General features: G+C 42.1%; 2 protein-coding genes across 15 annotated transcripts in view; one reads left to right on the top strand and one right to left on the bottom strand.

Moving 5' to 3' along the window:
- The window catches only part of LOC108702811 (phosphatidylinositol glycan anchor biosynthesis class U protein), a 149,474-nt gene that overhangs the window by 43,512 nt on the left and 86,430 nt on the right, over positions 1-19,532 (bottom strand). For 9 of the 13 annotated variants that reach the window (XR_005960850.1, XR_005960846.1, XR_005960849.1 and 6 more), the window contains 5 exons: positions 12,611-12,679; positions 6,890-7,013; positions 6,541-6,634; positions 6,012-6,140; positions 5,113-5,421 (listed from right to left, as the gene is read on the bottom strand). The gene's annotated coding sequence lies outside the window, so the exon portion shown is untranslated. The remainder of the gene's footprint in view (positions 1-5,112; positions 5,422-6,011; positions 6,141-6,540; positions 6,635-6,889; positions 7,014-12,610; positions 12,680-19,532) is intronic. The other 4 variants (XR_005960843.1, XR_005960844.1, XR_005960842.1 and 1 more) reach the window with 4 other exon arrangements.
- Positions 16,017-19,532, top strand: part of LOC108702812 (1-phosphatidylinositol 4,5-bisphosphate phosphodiesterase gamma-1-like) — a 51,826-nt gene continuing 48,310 nt past the window's right edge. The window contains exon 1 of one of the 2 annotated variants that reach the window (XM_041561067.1): positions 16,017-16,419. The gene's annotated coding sequence lies outside the window, so the exon portion shown is untranslated. The remainder of the gene's footprint in view (positions 16,420-19,532) is intronic. The other variant, XM_041561064.1, reaches the window with a different exon arrangement.

Genomic DNA, 19,532 nt, shown 5'->3' with positions numbered 1-19,532 from the left:
TCTCTTTGTAGCCTTCTGATCGTTCTGGAGATAAGAGTAAGAGGAGGGAAGGCGTAGGTGGGCTGAAAGTTCCAGTCTGGCGTTAGAGCATCTGGGGATCCCAGTACCTTCCAAAAAAGTTCTGTACTTTCCTATCCTGTCTGGTGGTCATGAGATCCACCTCCCATACTCTCCGCATCCTTGATAATTTGATGAAGATGTATTCCATCAGTGACCATTCGCCTCGAGTGTAATCAGGTTGATGGATAGTTTGCTCTGTTCCAGGTCCCACCGATCCTGCTGTGCGTCCCTGCAGAACTGCGCCCCAACTGGATAGGCTTGCATCTGTTGTCAGTAGGTGCCATTGGGAGCTTCCAAGAGGTTTTCCAAAGGACATGTTGGTTCATCAGGGCCACCGGAGGAGAATACTATATCTAGCTGGGAAGTTGAATCATATGAAGAAGCGTTGAGTTTACAGGCAGATAGGATGTTTCATTGCGGATCATCAAGCTGGTACTGAACAAAAAGAAAAAACTGCTTCAACTATGGAGATCATGCTCCAAAGGACATTCATGCATAACCAGGTGTGTGTTCTGGCTTCTGAAGCAGAGACTTAATGATTGCAAACAGTATATCTTCTCGTGAGGGAGAACTACCCATATAGTTATTGTGCTGAAGTGCATCCAGAGAGAATTCTTTGATTGACTGGGGATCAAAGAGGACTTGTCCCGGCTGAGGCACCACCCCAGATCTTGTAGAATGAAGGGCCTGTTGAATCTCTGAGGGTGCCTTAATTAACAGGACAACCCAGTACAGAGTGATTGAAATGTCTGGGTTTCGAATTACTTCAGTGGCTGCTCCCTTTACATTCGAGAACACTAAGATTTTCTGATGGGAAGGAAGAATAGGTACATGTAGGTACACAACCTTTATGTCGAGGAAGACCGGGAAATCGGCAGATGACCTCGTTGTGATGACTGAGTGGACTGACTCCCTCTTGAATTTTCATGGTCAGATGAACCTGTCCAGTTCCTTGAGGTCTAGGACCGGTCAAAGCATTCCTCCCTTTTAAGGGACTAGAACAGGTTTGAGTAGTAGCCCTTGATGCGTTTTCGAGATGGGACTGGAGCGAGTGGTCAGATTGTGTGGGTAGACAATCCTGCTGAGGAGGGCTTGTCTGTGGTCTTGAGGAAGGGTTTGCGACCTTGCCAAGCCAACCTGGTCTTACCTGCCTGCCGGCCTCTTCCCGAGGATGAATGGGGTGGTCAGGTCCAAACAGTAGTTTTCCCTTATGTATGGGCGTAAGTGGATTTCTGCAGAAGTTTGAGTCAGAGAGATCTGCGATCCGTCACCACCCTTGCCGATGCTAGGATTATACTTTGGGTGGTATCCAGTGATGCTCCACAAAAGCCATTGTTTGCCTCCATAATATCTGATGCTCAATGTTATAATTACTGAATTACATCAGGTAGCAACTCTGAGCAGGATCTACTGAAGCCTATGATTAAGGGAAGGTGTTCCCGAAACGCGTAAGGCCTATGTATTTCTACAGTACCCAGCAATAACAACCTGTTTTTACCAGAGTGCCGTCCTCCTGTTCGTGTATCTATTGTTAGCAGTGGGGGCGCTGCGGACTGAGCACCCGGCACTACGGGAGAGCAGCCAAGTGGTGGTGAGTTGAAGCGGTCCTTATTGGTTTCGTGGAGTCTACTGAACCATGCTGTGTCCAGGCTGGGCCTGAGACTGAACAACTGGAATGTAGTAACCCATCCAGCTTCTTGTCCGTAACATCCTAGGGATGAGGCATCTGGAACCGGTGGAGCTGTGTTCTTAGGAAGGCGTGACACCATCACTCTCTTCGTCAGAGGGGGGCCTCCAATTTCGTGGCTTGCCCCTTGTAGGAGTTTAATTCTTTTACTCTTCGCCTCCTTGTGCTAGGTGATCAGGAGTGGCCTGTACATCAGAGAGTAATATGTCTGTGGGTGCTGTCCCTGTACCCACCATAGTAGTTGGCTTACAATTAGTGCAATGGTATTCTTATGCCCATAGGACAAACGTTTTTGGGCTTGTGGCAAACGACAATTTTATTTAGTTAAGACGGCTCCCTTGGGGAAAAGGCCATCACTAGGGGCCATGGCATGGCAATGTTTGTAGGTCAGTGGGACATGCGTGAAAAAAACCTGGTTTGCATTTACCGCATAAAAAATATTGGCGGTAGGTACCTGTTCCCACCGAATAGCTAGTGACCTCTGGAAGTAGCAGTAACCAAGAAGGCCTGCTCTAGCTAAGCACTGCAGTGGCAATGCGCCAGTGGAAGGAAAGGAGCAGGTTTTTCCTGTAGTGTCTGTTGCTGATAGCAGCACAAAATACCCTTCTGTCCGCCCCTGTGTGCTCGATTTGATGAACGCTGGCTCTGACTGAACTATGTGTGCATTAGACAGTGCCCCGGAGGCTTCAGACCTATTTCTAAAATGGCCATCGTGTGTAGGGGGCACGCCGCTGTTCGCGTGAGAACAAGGCGTGTGACAGTAGAGAATGGCACTGCTAGGTGAGACTGAGTTGCGCAAGTAACAAACCTTCTGCCCTAGTGTCTAAGCCGGTGTTGTTTCCTACACCTTTCGGCTGTACTTGCCGTTCCCCCCGGGCTCCCAGTGCAAGTCACGAGAGGTGTTAGTAGTTCACTGAAGGGAGTGGAGCAGTGGGAGCAGTGATCCCCAACCAGTAGCTCGTGAGCAACATGTTGCTCTCCAACCCCTTGGATGTTGCTCCCAGTGACCTCAAAGCAGGTGATTATTTTTGAATTCCAGGCTTGGAGGCAGGTTTTGGTTGTATAAAAACCAGGTGCACTGCCAAACAGAGGAGGATTCTGCCTATGACTAAGTGCTGGGTAAGCATGAAACGCGTTAGGCGTTAGAGGGTATACTATTGATGCTTTTTAACAATTGATGTGAATAAAATATATTTTTTTTACTAATTAGCATGCCTTGGAGAAAAATTCTTTGTATTTGTAGATTCTACCTCTGTTTGGTCACTAGAGGTCTCCAGGTATGCGTCTTCATAGTATTTACTGAGTCTGCTCCCAATTTGATCTTTATAGTTCACTGCCAAACAGAGCCTCAATGTAGGTTGACAATCCACATAGGGGCTACCAAATGGCCAATCACAGCACTTATTTGGCACCCCAAGAACATTTTTCATGCTAGTGTTGCTCCCCAACTCCTTCTACTTCTGAATGTTGCTCACTTGTTCAAAAGGTTGGGGATCCCTGAGTGGGAGGAAAGATGGCGTGAAAAGCGAATAGCACAAGTAACAAACCTTCTCCCCATGTGTCTAAGCTGGTGTTGTTTCCTACACCTTCCGGCTGTACTTGCTGTTTCCACTGGCTCCCAGTGCAAGACATGAGAGGCTTCACTGGTTCACTGAAGCGGAGCAGTGGGAGGAAAAATGGCGCCACATGAGAGGAGTCACTAACTAGTTTACTGAGGGGAAAAGAGCAGTGGGAGGAAAATGGCACCAATTTTGAATGACCTGACTCGGAAAGGTGGAGAAGGGTATTCTTAGGAGAGGGGAACCTCGGGTGTAGAGAAGTGTCAATACTCACGTGTTCCCCGACCGCTCTCCTCTGTCATCCGGCCAGCTTCCTCTCCACTTGAGGGGGGAAGGAGGTTGTGTTTAAGCTGGATAGTCACAAAAACACAATTGGACCCCGGAGACAGATCCCCTGGGGGATGCCAGTGTGGATCCTCTACTCAGTGTAAAGGTCCTGGGCATCCCCTGTTGTCAATATAATGACAAAATTTAAGCATTAGAAAAACAATAAAAATGAGTTTAGATGAAACGTCCTAACCTCCTGAGGACACAACACAAACTGGCCTGGGCTCCGCCTGCTGGGGGGATGTAGCCAGTGGGGGAGGAGCTAAATCTATTCTTTTTTTATTGTTGTGTCCTCCTCCTAGTTGCATCAGCTATACCCCATTGTCCCTGTGTCCCCCAAGCAGACAATAGAGAAATAAGATTATAAGCAGCACTTACTGGAACACTCTATAGAGCAGGTGCACTGTAATCGCTTTTCCACAAGTGAAACCATTTCTATAACATAGGGCAGCGCTCCATAACTGTCCAGAGTTGTGGGAGAATTAGTGAAGCTCAAACAGGTTAGATTTTAAAGAATTGGTAGGGACACAGGCCTGTTTGAATAAACATCTGAATATCCCAGAAGCTGTGCAGAAATTGAATCATTCACTGTAAAGCTGCATTCATTTTCTGTAGGCTTCTCTTAATAACATCTAGGATTAAACACAAGAAATACCTTTTCTTTGCGTGACCTTTGGTGGTTGTTTTGTAGAAGACACTTTACTACATTTCCCATTATTTTTTCTTAAGATATAATTATGTTTGTCTTGGATTCTTGAACCAAAAGCCTTCTGATTATACAAAAGGCTTTAATAATCTGTCCTCACTGTAAAGAACAACCTACGTTGCCTCAAATAAAAGCTCTTTTCTTCTAGTCGGAAGGGGTGGCTTCTATTGCGGTGATCCTCTTTATGGGTAAAAAGGTCCCCTGCTATTTGTCTATAATGTCCTCTAATGTACTTGTAAAGTGTAATCATGCCCCCCTCACAAGCACCCTTTTTCCAGAGAAAACCTTGATAGTCTACCCTCATAATTTAAGTCTTCCATCCCGCTAACCAGTTTAGTTGCACTTAGTCTCTGCACTCTCTCCAGCTCATTTATATCCCTCTTAAGGACTGGAGTCCAAAACTGCACTGCATACTCCAGATGAGCCCTCACCAGGGACCTATAAAGAGGCAAAATTATGTTTTCATCCCTTGAGTTAATGCCCTTTTTTATGCAAGACAGAACTTTATTTGCTTTAGTGGCCACAGAATGACACTGCCCAGCATTAGACAACTTATCTACAAAAACCCCTAGATCTTTCTTATTTAAGGAAACTCCCAACACTCTGCCGTTTAGTGTATAACTTGTATTTATATTATTTTTGCCAAAGTGCATAACCTTGCATTGATCAACATTGAACCTCATTTTCTAACTGGCAGCATCCTCCATAGAACCTATAGTTCTGCACAGTTTAGTATCATCTGCAAAAATAGAAACAGTATTTTTAATGCCCACCTCCAGGTCATGATGACGAAGGATGGTCCTGCTTGCTGTTGCTCATACAGGAAAATTCCTGAAGACTTTCAATGACATCTGAATCAATGTTGAGATTAAGTTCCTTTAAGATCGAGTAACTGTCATGGATTCTAGTGCTGATACCAAAAGAACAGCATTCCTTTTTGTTGGATTGTAACGTTTTAATCAGAATGCTGTGCGCCCAATTCCACGTGTAAAGGCCCAGGTTGCACCTGAGCAGAGTAGGTCTTGATTCAAAGCCAGAGGTGACAATGGGGGGGGGGGGGTAGTAATAACACATAATGTAATCTGAGGAAGAAAAGGGGAAGAGTGCTGAACCAAAAGGTTAAATGGAGCTACATTGAGGGGCAGATTTATCCAGGGTCGAATTTCGAAGTGGTAAATACTTCAGAATTCGACCATCGAATTGAAATACTCGAATATCAAAGTCGAAGGATTTTTCATTGAATTTCACAAACCTGCGATCGAAGTAAAATTGTTCGATCAAAAGATTAAATCATTCGAATCAAATGATTTTACTTCGACTTTAAAAAACGTAGAAAAATGCTCTAGAAGGTCCCCATAGGCTAACATAGCACTTCGGCAGCTTTAATTTGGCAAAGTATTTAAGAGATAGTACTTCGATTATCGAATGGTCGAACAATTTTACTTCGATTCGAAGTAGCCTATTCGATGGTCGAAGTATCCAAAAAATTGGAAATTCAAACTTTTTGAACCTCAAAAATTCCCTCGAATCCACTTCGACCCTTGATAAATCTGCCCCTAAATAACTTTAAAAAGGGGTTGGATACCCTTTTAGCAAGGGAGAAAATAACTCTAAATAAAAAATCAGGGAATGGTCAAATTGCCACCTTTAATGTCAGGAAGGGATTTATCACCTCCTCTAAGGTGAATTGGAGAGGCTTCAGGTGGGCTGATTCGTCTTCATCACCAAGCAGTTAGGCAGGTTTTAGTTAGTAGAAAAGGGACACGTCAAGTTTTCAGCCTCTCTTATTTGACAGAAGAACCTATACAAAGAAAAAAAAAGAAAACCGTAAACACAGACAACTAAGTATTGCTGTTTACATGAAAGAACTGTGCCAAGCCAACCATTTAGCCTGTTTAGCAACTGTTCTACCAATGTCACTACTGTAAGTCTGTTACTGTGATTCTTATGGCATATGTCTACATGATTTACATGTAAATACACTTAGCCCTGCTGTCTGGTGAAGGCCATTTATTTGAGAGGCCCAGTTTGGAGGAACCAAATGAATGTCTTAATGTCTTTCTGTTGCAGGAGATACAACCCTTGGAATCACTGTTCGCTATCCTTACAGGAGTATAGGGGGGTGGGAGCAGAATAAAATGAATATGGGTTTCCCCTATATTTAAACAATGAATACACCAATTAGACCGCTCCCAGCTTACCCCTCCTGCACTGCTCCGTGTATTCCTTGCTGGGTGCTCTGGCTGCAGCGTCCCCACCACTTGTCACACACCAAACCAAAGGAAAGACGGCACTCTATTCAAGGATAAGACAGGTTTATTACAGACCCCACAGGGATCTCAAGCCCTACGCGTTTCGGGACTCAATCCCTTAATCATAGGCCTCATATTTCCCCTATATTTGCCTTCTGGGCACTGGAGTTGGGGCAGACTTCCTACTAAATGTACAGTTTCTTTTGTGCTCTCTTTTTAATTTGTATGCACTTATGCTAACAGAAGAAAAGCGAGCAATAAATTACATCTGCTTTGTTGTATGTACTTGTGCAATTACCTGCATAGACACAGTATTAGAGAACATTGGGGGTGAACAACAAGCAAATTCCGGGGGCCACAAAGCACCTTGATGCAGGCATCAAATGCGCAAACGTCCTAAGAGTCCCCTGGAATCCCTTATACTGTGAAAAGAGAAGGAAAAATGATTATGCAGAGGTGCCCGATCAGTACACCCCCACCCACTGTTGATAGGGCAGGGTCCAAAGAATATAAATAGGATTTTGGTCACTTGGGAAATACCTCACCCTGTTTATGAAGGAGAGTTTTCACCCAGGCCTTGGGCAAGGCAAGAGTTCTTAAAAAAACGGTAATAGGGATTAGCGCTTGGGATAAAGCACATAAGAGAGGGGAATATGGCACTTTATTAGTACATGTATGGGCCCTCTTATCCAGTATGCTTGGAACCTGGGGTTTTCTGGAAAATGGGTCTTTCCATAATTTGGATCTTCAGATCTTTAGTCTATTAGAAAATCATGTTAACACTAAAGGGCACATTTACTAAGGGTCGGATATCGAGGGTTAATAAACCCTCTAATTTGACCCTCGAATTTAAATTCGTAGGATTTACCGCAAATCCTAAGATCGAACGATCTAAGGAAAAATCGTTCAATCGAACGATAAAATCCTTCGAATCGAACGATTCGAAGGATTTTAATCGACCGATCGAAGGATTTTACTTCGATCAAAAAAACCTTAGAAAACTGATGGGGAAGGTCCCAAATAGGCTAACATTGTAGCTCGGTGGCGAAGTATGTAGTCAAAGTTTTTTTTAAAGAGACAGTATTTAGACTATCGAATGGTCAAATAGTCGAATGATTTTTAGTTTGAATCGTTTGAATCGAAGGTCGTAGTAGCCTATTCGATGGTCGAATTCCTCAAAAAAAAAGACTTCGAAATTCAACATTTTTTTACTTTGAATCCTTCAATCGAGCTTAGTAAATGTGCCCGCAAATAAACCCAATAGGCTGGTTCTGCTTCCAATAATGATTAATTATATCTTAATTTGGCTCAAGTACAAGGTACTGTTTTAATACAGAGAAAAAGGAATTTGTTTTAAAAAATTTGGATTATTTGATTCCAATGGAGTCTGTGGGAGACGGCATTTCCGTCTCCCACAGACTCCATTGGAATCAAATAATCCAAATTTAAATGGGTTTTTGGGTTTCCAGATAACGGATCTTGGGGGCAGCCATTCAAAGGAGAAAATGCTCAAGTTACACAGCAGATAAGCTCTGTAGAACATAATGGTATCTGTTATCCATTATTTATCCTGTGCCATAGAGCCTTTTTTTCAATTTCCGCCATTGCTACACAGCAGCTTGTTTATATGAACTATAGTAGTGTTTCTAGAGCAAACACAGCAGTTTTACCAGTGCAGGGCAACACTACATGATATTTTCATTAAAACACTTTCATTTTTTGGTGTTACTGTTCCTTTAAGGACACTTTTGGTGTAGTACAACTCTCAAGCACTTTTTCCATTGAAAGGGAACACAGAGTCCCTACAAGGTAATCCCCTGTGGGCTCCCCCTGGGCCACTAATATGTGATAGTGAGTGTGATATTCAGAGACAATTTGCATTGGTTTTCATTTTTTATTATTTGTGGTTTTAAGTTAGTTTTTTATTAAGCAGCTCTCCAGTTTGTAATTTCAGCAATCTGATTGCCAGGATCCACATTACCCTAGCAACCATGCAGTGATTTGAATAAGAACCTGGAATATGAATAGAAGAAGCCTGAATAGAAAGATGAGTAATTAAAAAGTAGCAATAACAATACATTTGTTGCCTTACAGAGCATTTGTTTTATATGGGGTCAGTGTTCCCGATTTGAAATTAGCAAAATAATAAAGAAATGATCAAATGCACGATGTGAGCAGACGCATGGAGTAGAGCTCCTCTCTCAGGGCGGCAATAATTCTGTTTTTACAGGGCACTTAACATTGGTACAACGGCTGCAGAAGAGAAATTTTTTTTTTAATGTGAATTATTTTTTTGCCTAGAATCCTCTTTGGTTTTGATTCTTGGATCAATTCCAAAGTGTTCAGAGCAGTCTTTTTTTTTATTTTTTCCTTGGACATTTACCCCTTTTATCTTCTATTTTTATCATGAATTTGCTATTAATGGAGTGTAGGTTATTTAAAATAAAATCCTACAACTTGCAAATCTGGTGTTGTCTTGTTTACTTTTTATTTGTTACCAACGATGGAGAAGGTGAGCTGCTGAGGGACACTTCATCCAACTCTACTGAAGGACCGACTATCCAGACTCTTGGGGGCAGATTTACTAAGGGTCGAATTCCGAAGTGCAAAATACTTCGAAATTCGACCCTCAAAAGGATTCTTAAAAAAATTAAGCTATCCTGCGGCTGAATAAAAATAGTTTGATCAAACTATTTATTTGTTCGATCGAACGATTCGAACAATTTTTAGCATACGATCGAACGATTTTTATTCGATGTGCAAAGACTTAGAGAATGCACTAGAAGGTCCCCACAGGGTAACATAGCACTTCGGCAGGTTTAATTTGGCGAAGTATTGAAGTCGAAGTTTTTTTAAAGAGACTTTACTTTGATCATCGAATAGTCAAACGATTTTTTTACTTAGAAACATTCGAATCGTAGTCGAAGTCGGATATGGCCTATTCGATGGTCGAAGTACCCAAAAATTTACTTTGAAATTCGAACTTTTTTAACTTCGAAAATTCACTCGAACCTTAGTAAATCTACTCCTTGGTGTGATGCTCATAGATGTACAGGCCAATCTACTACCAGATAGTCCATGTATGGTCTGTATCTGGCTACTGACACATAAGGCTGTTGAATGACGGTTGACTGCAAAGGTTCACAGGCCCCCTGTGGGCACAGATATCCAGTTCCAATTGGAGTGTGCTAAGGAGCTTGCTTTGTTTAATTGAGACTTATTTGTACTGCAAGTTAAAAGAAACCGTTTAAGTGTCATGTAGTCAAAATAGGCCCTACCTGGAGCAACACTGCTTTGGATTCAGTCCATAAACAGGAGGTACTAACAGGCAATATATTCTTTATAGAACTGATGGATAAAATATAATGCAATATGTTAGCCTGCTCATAAAACATTAGGTTTCTGAATTCATACCTCCAATTTGGAGGACCAATTTGGATCTGAGCATTAAGCTGGCCATAGACGTGCAGATTTACCTTCCTATCTGACCAACAATTGGTGCCATCTCCTGACCTGCCACAAACATTCAGATCAAATAAAGTAGTAAAAGAACAGATCAGCTGATGTTCTGCCCCTGACAGCAATAGTAAGAAAGTTATGTCTGACAAAAGCTGCGAACAGCAATACATGCAGAGATATTATCGGTAGCCGACAAATTTTCTAGCCTGTCCGATCGTCTGAACAACCAATCACCATGAAACGAAAAATGTCAGGACACTCCGCACATTGCCCGAAAATCGTATGAAACGGAGATTCATATTATCAAATCTCTGTGTCTATGGCCAGTGTTAGACAATACATCTTTTATTCCAGCTCCAGTCTTGGATTAAGGTACAGGACTGTTGATACTGTATTTAATTTTCAGGCCTTTCCAGCCACTACCAATCCCTGAGCAAACAGCAATGTAAATTTCTACTGATGCTTTATCAGTACTTGCTAACAATAATAGTACATAAATGATTTTATTATTGCAGATTGTAGCTGTTTAGCTGCAGAAGAAATGCATTAATAAGAGCATGCCGCAAGAAGGCCCTATGCAATAAAAAACATCCTGTGTGGGGTTCAAAGAGACCAGTAATCGGACAGACTGGCTTTTAGTGCAAGGAGCCGCAAAGAAGACGGCAAAAAAAAAGGTTAATTGTGTAATGGATAATATTCACTTTATGCAACTGGATGTGCAAAGTCATCATGGACTGAGATTCGGCCGAATACCAAACTGAATCTGAAAGGGAGGGAAAGGAAAAAGTAGGGGAAGAATATTTTACTTGAAAAGACATGTACTCACGTTCTGAGCGACCAAAGGATTTCAAAGGACGCCTTATGTATTGTGAATGCGGCTTTATTACAGCATACAGTGCTTTACATGCAGTGGGTGTGCAGACGATTCATAAGGCGTCCTTTGAAATCCTTTGGTCAGCGCTCAGAACGTGAGTACATTGTCTTTTCTGATAGAAACTTCGCACGAGTTGCCAAAATCTTGCGAGACCTTGCGACCAGCATTGAGACGCCGCGCCGGAGGGGCTCCACCATCGGCGCCACGGAATACCGAGAAGTGCTAAGAATATTTTACTTCCTTGTTTTGTGATGAAAAGTCATGTGATTTGCCCTTCTGCCCCTAATTTGCATATGCAAATTAGGCTTCGGTTCTGCCAGGCTGAAACAATACCAACATTCAGGGCCGGATTTACATAGTGGGCGCCCCTAGGCCCACTGCCGTTTTTTGCCCCTGTCCCCTCCCCTTTATTCGTGCAAATATTCATCACCTGAACCGGAGCAATGGGGATTGGCGCACAGGAAATTTAAAAAATGATTGTAACTCCGGCGCATCCCCAGTGTTTTTGAAACAATGTGGGTGTGGTTGAGCAGCATGCCGGCCCCCCTAAAATTCTGCCATCCTAGGCCCAGATGGCCTTTCCACAAATCTCGGACTTCCAACATTCTGTAAAAGTCTATAAAAAAAGTTCCAGCACTCAGAGGGCTAAAGGTGGGGGCATGGCTAGCCTATTTTGAAAGGCAGTGACAAAAGCAGTAGTAGCTTTTCCAAGCATCCCACACAAGCGGAAGGAGACAGGATTTTTTCCCTCTCTCTCTCTATATGTCGTAGGCCAGGTTGCACCATGGAGTCATTGTCCTCAGTCAATTGATAGGGAAGCGCGTTGCCCAGGGCAGTCGGAAGGGGAAAGCTCACTTTAGTGTTCCCGAATGACCCGACTGCCTGCAACAAGCACCATCTGTTTGCCAATCATAAGAATGCAGCTACAGGTGGGGAAGAGTATTTTGACTTTAGCTATTATCAGACCTGTCAACTCCTTAGTGAGAAGACTAGCGGATTTAATCCCCTCTCCCCTGGTCTCCTACAGTGAAAGGTCCTTCTGCTGTCAATCATTTCCCCCCGAAACTTACTTTACTCACTCCATTAAAATAGGGATGCAACGAATCCAAGATTCGGTTTGGGATTCGGCCTTTTTCAGCAGGATTCGGATTCAGCCAAATCCTTCTGCCCGGCCAAACCAAATCCTAATTTGCATATGCAAATTAGAGGTGGGGAGGGAAATTGCGTGACTTTTTGTCACAAAACAAGGAAATAAAAAATGTTTTCCCCTTCCCACCACTAATTTGCATGGGCAAATTAGGATTCAGATTCAATAATCGGCCGAATTGTACGCAAAGGATTCGGGTGTTTGACCGATTTCAAAATGGTGGATTCGGTGGATCCCTACATTAAAATGCATTTCATTGCCAAAGTCCTGTAATGTTCGTTCCCTAACATCATTGTTCTTCTTAAAAAACAGCAAATACAATGTTTATGTACCTCAGATCATTTCAACAGACTGGAGTGTATATTACAAGGATTAAAACTCCAATTTTTGACATGAGCTCCTTCAGATGGGCTTGTAGAAATGGTGCAGAAACACTATTTGAACATTTTTTTTACACATACACACCTGATTCCACATACTTATATAAACCATTTCCCACCCCTTCTTAGACTGAAAGTGTTATGCAAACTCTCCCTCACCTTGTTCCATTTTGAAGTGATGGATTCTGGGATTAAAGTCCCTCTGCTAGTGGGTGCTGCACAAACATCCTAGAAAGTAGAAAGACCAGAATCAATCACTTCAAAATAGAACACATGCATGACACTGTGAGCCTAAAGGGGCGGGAAATGACCCTGTAATCCGATACAAATGATTGTGGTTTCTCTCCAGTATATTTTCCCTGGCTGGCATTTTACTGACCTGGCTTGTAAAACCTATGTTTTATGTCAATTATATTAATAAGAAATAAGAAAAAACTATAATAATATTTTTTTCCAGAAAAGGAGGCTATGGCCTTACTGAAGAACGCTGAACCCTCAGGCTGCATACAAACTAATTGGCCGTAATAATGGCCTGAACACCAATAAAAGGAAGGGTTACACTGGAACAGAATTATCTCTATCTAGAAAATCTAGAGAAATTCGATTATGTTTTGTTATGGACCTGATGGTGAGCAACATGTTGCTCCTGAGCCACTGGTTGGGGATCACTGGTCTAGTAAAGGAAAGAAGAAAGGGTGAAGTTCCTCACACCGGACAGTTTGTAAAAAGACAAAATCTATATCAGTCCATATTAAAAACACACTTTTAACAAACAGTCTGGTGTGCGGAACTTCACCCTTTCTTCTTTCCTCTATTGTGTGCGGCGTGGGACGCCAAGAGTTCCTTGCACCCAGTTGTGTATTAAGTGCTGCAGGTTTCCAACTACATGATTGCGGTTGGATCAGTTATCTATATCTTTTTTTTCACTGGTCTAGTAAACCTACGGGACGGCTAAGCTGGTCATACACTTAACAAGCTGCCAAAACAAACCATATTGGGCTGAACCAATCATTTGGTCCAGAAATTAAGAGCCACATCATCGAAGGTCTGTATTTTTTGCTGGCACTTTCAGGCAGTGATCACTCAGGGATACAGAATAAAACTATAAACACTTCCCTGAAATGTCATCAGCCAAACCCCGCCCCGTGCTATATTTGTAGCTTTATTATATAATATTTTCCTATAGCCCCCCCTATGACCTTACCAAAAATAGGGGCTCACAAGCTCCACTACCTGTTCACCCAAACCCCTTCACTGGTTCCCCAGAACTACGCCACTCCGTCTGCAATTTGTGTGTTCAGACTCTCATCCAGCTTTAAGGTGTTTGCCATGGTTAGTGTGTATGAAAGGGATAAAGTGTTTATATAAAACGACAGTAACACGCATTTATGTTGTACTTCTACTGACCTGGCCAATGCTGTTCCTACAACCCCTTAAAAAATATCTCTTCAGGGAATACTTATAAATGCACAATCCACACATTGTAAATAAGAGAAGGCAGCAGATGATCATGGAATGGTATGTGTATGCACATTATCATGGACCAATTTGAGTTTAACTTCACCACTTCAAGACCCGTGTTTTTGTCAAGACACATGCTTCAGGTTTTAGCACACATTGTGCAGGCCTGTTCTGAAATCTCCTAACCCCCAAGGCTGTTTACTAAGTCTCTTTCCATTATACCGAATATGAGAAGAAATATATCTGTGTCCATTTACTAACATAGATGTATATTGCACCAGTGCCCACACCAGCCCATGCCAAATACTTATTTTCTCACTTGTAATAAACTGATCAAATCAAATTGGCTGCTATAAGCAACTGCACAACTCCAGCTTAGCCCCTATGCAATCGGCCTCCGGATCTGGGGCAGCGGAGATTTCCTGCACTGTACATTTGCCACTATAAAACTATATAAATGGGATGGTTATATAGTTAAAATACAGTGAAGACCAGAAGGCAAAGCTGTCAACATAGACAGGTGCCGTACCTGGGGATTGCGGGCATGGCTCAAGGGGGTCTTCCGCATGCATAGTGACCTCACTGAATGCTCACTGCACATGTGCAGTGCAATACCCTGGGGGGTTGAGTGGGTTAATCAAGTGGCTCCGAAAAATTGATAGCTCTGTCATAGGACTCTTACATGCAATTGTTTTTTATTCACAAACTTATGCTAAAACAAAAAAGCATGTATTGCTTTTATATGTGTTTTTTTAATGCAGCCAAGTGTGTTTTGGTCAGTTCCAAAAGCAATTCTTCTATTGGCTTTTAAATGCATGTCAAGTGTATGAAAAATGCAACTCTCATGAGTACAACCAGGCAGAATAAAATGGAATCAATTAGCTGATGTGCACTCAAACCTGAGTCTCAAACACGCAACAAACACATAAAAAAAAAACTTGTGTGTAAGAGCCTTAACGATGGTCATACAAAGACCAATGAGAGCTGCTGATTCTGTCCTTCTGGACCAAAATCCCTCGCAACCAATATCTGGACCTGGACCTGGTCCCAGGGCTAAACAATTGGATCATCCTGATATTGTCCTCCAAGGTGGGCATATTGGGGAAAATATGCTCGTTTGGTAACCTCGTCCAAAAAGTGGATCTTAAGTGTATAACTCTTCATCATTGATCAGCATTAAGGACTAAATATGAGTGGCCACCCCCAGTGTGTACCTATACAAATAAGGGTGGTGGCACATGCGAAGATTCCGGGGAAATTAGTTGCCCAGAGACAAATCTCCTCTTCTTTGAGCAACTAATCTCCCTAAATTGCATACCTCCTAACATTTTGGATACAGAAAGAGGGCCAAAGGGTCGAAATTTCTGACTACACTCGTTTTTGTGGTCACCCCCCTAATTACCATGTCCATTTTACAAAATTCGGCAGGTTATGAAAGTTTGAACACATTTCTATGGTTTTTATATATTATTACAGTTTTGCTAAAGAAGGTGAATTGCCCTTTAAGCTGTGAGCCTTAGTTCTTATCTTATCTAAAACTGTTACAAAAGTATCTTACGTATGTATCCTGGGCTCTCTGCCAAGAGCCAATTAAGTTAGAAACGTTGTATCTTTTTCTGGCTGTTCAGTGCAGCAGATCAAAGAGAAACTCAGGACATTTCAGTACCAATCAGGGACTGCAGGTTGAGCTGTCAAAAGCTGGACTGTCCTGCTCAAAAGGGAGGTATGCTGAAATGTGATTGTTGATTTTCCGAAGTCGTCCGAAGTTTCCTCGTGAGGAATCATAGCATGTGCCACCACCCTAATAGATACTGCACTGCAATCTACAGTCAATCACTACATACACTTTCAGTAATCTGCTATAAGTCACATATAGTACTCATCATCATTAGGTTTACCCCAGACCAGGCATTTTATCTAATCAGAATAAATCTGCCCTTTAAAACCATCTAAACATCCCACTTGTGATAGTAACACACCACATCTTTCATGTGAAACGCTGAGCAATTCTCTCCTCTCACCTCTATGGGGTGCTGTGGCCAGAGCCCTGTTACTAAGAAAGCTAAGAGAGAGTGCTGCCCATTCCATAACAGCACCCCACTCCTCCTTCCAGCAGAGGGTGTGGAAATGTGTTTGTTAGCCCACTCCTCACACCAGTCCCTGGTTTGATTTCACAGGCACAGCCACTTGCTGCTTTGCATTGTCCTCTCATGGCTGGGGGAGCGGTGACCTGCCTGGAAGAACCTGGACTCTGATTCTTCTTCCCCGACTTGGTGGATTTACAGCAGGAGCAGCATGGAATCCCTGCCTCTTCTCAATGGATTCGCTCCAAGTGGGCAAAGCGAAGCGGAGCTCACCCATCTGTGCCGGAGTTTGGAGGTGGGCACCGTCATGACCCTCTTCTACTCAAAGAAGTCTCAAAAGCCAGAGAGGAGGACCTTCCAGGTGAAGCATGGAGACCAGGCAGGTAACATGGAGTAGAGGGGCAGATAAAGTGGAAGGGGCAGGTAAGACTTGATCTTAATATCTGTATATGCAGACTGTTACATATGCATGCTGCTAAACATTCCACAATGCTAAAATGCAGCCCCTTTAGTGCTATTTGCCTCGTAACTTTCCTATATGGCCAGGCTCATTTTTATTAGTATTGCTAACGAGTATTAATAAAGCTCCAACATATTCTGCAGCGCGGTACAATAGAAACCAACAGATTACTGACCAAAACAGAACTTCTAAAGTCAGCCTATAGATGCTGCTGAACTAAAACTCATCTGCCCTGACAGGGACGCTGAGCGTTGCAGTTCAGGAGGGTGACAGGTTGGCTGTGCCTTCTGTACTAGTTAGCATTGCAATTTGATTGCATGGTAAAAGCTTGTGTGTCTGCACTGTGTGTTTGTTCATATATTGTATGTATCTGTGTACATAGTTACACATGTATGTATGCATGTACAGTGGCATAACTAGATGTTAGTGGGCCCCAAAGCAAATTTATTTTAGGGTCCCCAAATATCCAGAGGTTCTCCTGTTTTACCAATATATATTGAAATTGTTCATTGAGTAGGGCCTCATGGGGCCCCTATACCTCCCAGGCCCCCCTGCAGCCACTGGGTCTGCTTCCTCTGTAGTTACGCCCCTGTGCATCTATACAGAGAGAAAGTCATATATTATATACAAGATATTTTGTTACAGTATATGCTTTACATAAATCTGTAACAATTCAGCTCTGTAGCAGGCAGTTATTGTTATTAGCATTATATATATATATATGTATGTATTTTGTGGTCACACCCTCATTGCACCCCCGCCTAATGGTTTTTAAAAAATAGTGGTGAGCACAACTTTGCCTTGTTTGTTATAGTTATACAGGAGCAGTGACCAGCTCCATGTTGTAGCTCCCACCCTTCCCAGCTATAGTCAGGTGATCCCACTGGTGTCTAATAAAAGGGCAGCCAAGTTTGGGAGTTTTACTTTGAAAGCAGCAAGTAAGTTGCAGGTAAAACTTAGTCCCTTTGTAAAATGTATAATTAAGCAATTGAATTCTTAATGAATCAGATGAAAATTAAGCGTAGGACTGGCCAGATATGGGATGACTTTGACGAGTTGGCCAGCTTAAATATATTGCAATATATGGACAAACAATCCCTGTGTTGTTTAAAGGGTAAGGCATTTTTTAGTAGCAGTATGCACAAAATGTCTCTGTCTTAAATATATTGATAATGGGTTGAGTGCAGAGGACCTCTTGTAGTTGACTATATGTATTTTGTGGTCACACCCTCATTGCACCCCCGCCTAATGGTTTTTAAAAAATAGTGGTGAGCACAACTTTCCCTTGTTTGTTATAGTTATACAGGAGCAGTGACCAGCTCCATGTTGTAGCTCCCACCCTTCCCAGCTATAGTCAGGTGATCCCACTGGTGTCTAATAAAAGGGCAGCCAAGTTTGGGAGTTTTACTTTGAAAGCAGCTAGTAAGTTGCAGGTAAAACTTAGTCCCTTTGTAAAATGTATAATTAAGCAATTGAATTCTTAATGAATCAGATGAAAATTAAGCGTAGGACTGGCCAGATATGGGATGACTTTGACGTAGTTGGCCAGCTTAAATATATTGCAATATATGGACAAACAATCCCTGTGTTGTTTAAAGGGTAAGGCATTTTTTAGTAGCAGTATGCACAAAATGTCTCTGTCTTAAATATATTGATAATGGGTTGAGTGCAGAGGACCTCTTGTAGTTGACTATATGTATTTTGTGGTCACACCCTCATTGCACCCCCGCCTAATGGTTTTTAAAAAATAGTGGTGAGCACAACTTTCCCTTGTTTGTTATATATATATATATATATATATATATATATATATATATATATATATATATATATATATAAACATTTTTGATCATTATTTAAAATACATAAAAACATATAGACAAGCCAAAAAGGTCCACACTGCACTCTCAGGTCTTGTGTAGAAACAATATGGTTATTTTATTTGTGGAGACTATTAATATTCATATTTATGTTTGTCCATAGTGATATAGTATGAGAGGCTAGCAATTGTGGGCCTTACTGCTAGCCATTGTTACTGATCTTGATTGTTACCGTAAATAAAGATGAGCCCCCCCCCCCCGCCCAACAATGACAAGATCTGATTGTAGACATAATACACATAGATGAATATCTGTATTTAACCACGCTGGGCCAAGCAACAAAGTCAACTTAGTCAATTAACACTTTGACGGTGGGAGGGAAGAAAAGGTAAACTAAAAGGGAAGACTAGGGGTAGACAGCAGAAAAGGTAAGTGCCCTAGCCAAATGCCTCTACCCTAGCTCTGACCCTGGTGTTTAAGCAAGCAACATATGGCATGACTGCATCAATTCATAAATGAATAACGGGGGAGTTGTAGATGTAGGTGTAGATAGAGCAAATTCTCTCTCTTCAACTAAAAGAGCCAAAATTTCCAGTATATATAAAAAATAAAATAAAAAAAAAAAGCACCTAAAGGTGACTATCCATCCATAGACAGATCTGTTTGGAGGGATCAAATGTGTGGCTCTCGGCTCAATTTGGCCACCCCGGAGTCAATGATCAGATCATCTTTAGGAATATTTCACCTCTGAATTAACTTTTACTATGATCTAGGCTGCGGCATCATCTAACTGGCTGCTAGGGTCCAATTGTCCCTAGCCACCAAACAGTGGTTTGGATGAGAGAGGAACTGAATAGAAATATAAGTAGTAAAATTTTAGCCTCACAGAGCAATAGCTGTTTGGCTGCTGGGGGACCACATAATTGTAAACTGGAGGCAGATGGTAAATAAAACAACAAAGTTGCTAAGAACAAGACATTATTTCGGTAAAGAGCCATATATATCATATTATGATAGTTATTAGGGCAATAACAGATGGGATGTTTTGTGTACTACTATTAGTCTTGGCAACAAATTGTCCCTTGTTTCCTCTCAAGTAGGTAGCATAGGAATCGCCACTTAGGAAACATACGTGGCGTGAAGTTGCCTGAAGTTTCCTCGCGAGGACAGTTTAGGCTACTTCAGAAAGTAGATGTTGCATATGTTTTTACAGCAGCCATTCCTGGGTTAACCACTGGAGAAGAAACAAGGAACAA

Source organism: Xenopus laevis, chromosome 4S (assembly GCF_017654675.1).
Source record: "Xenopus laevis strain J_2021 chromosome 4S, Xenopus_laevis_v10.1, whole genome shotgun sequence".
In the NCBI taxonomy this organism is placed as follows: Eukaryota; Metazoa; Chordata; class Amphibia; order Anura; family Pipidae; genus Xenopus; species Xenopus laevis.
This window is presented reverse-complemented; position numbering and strand designations above follow the sequence as displayed.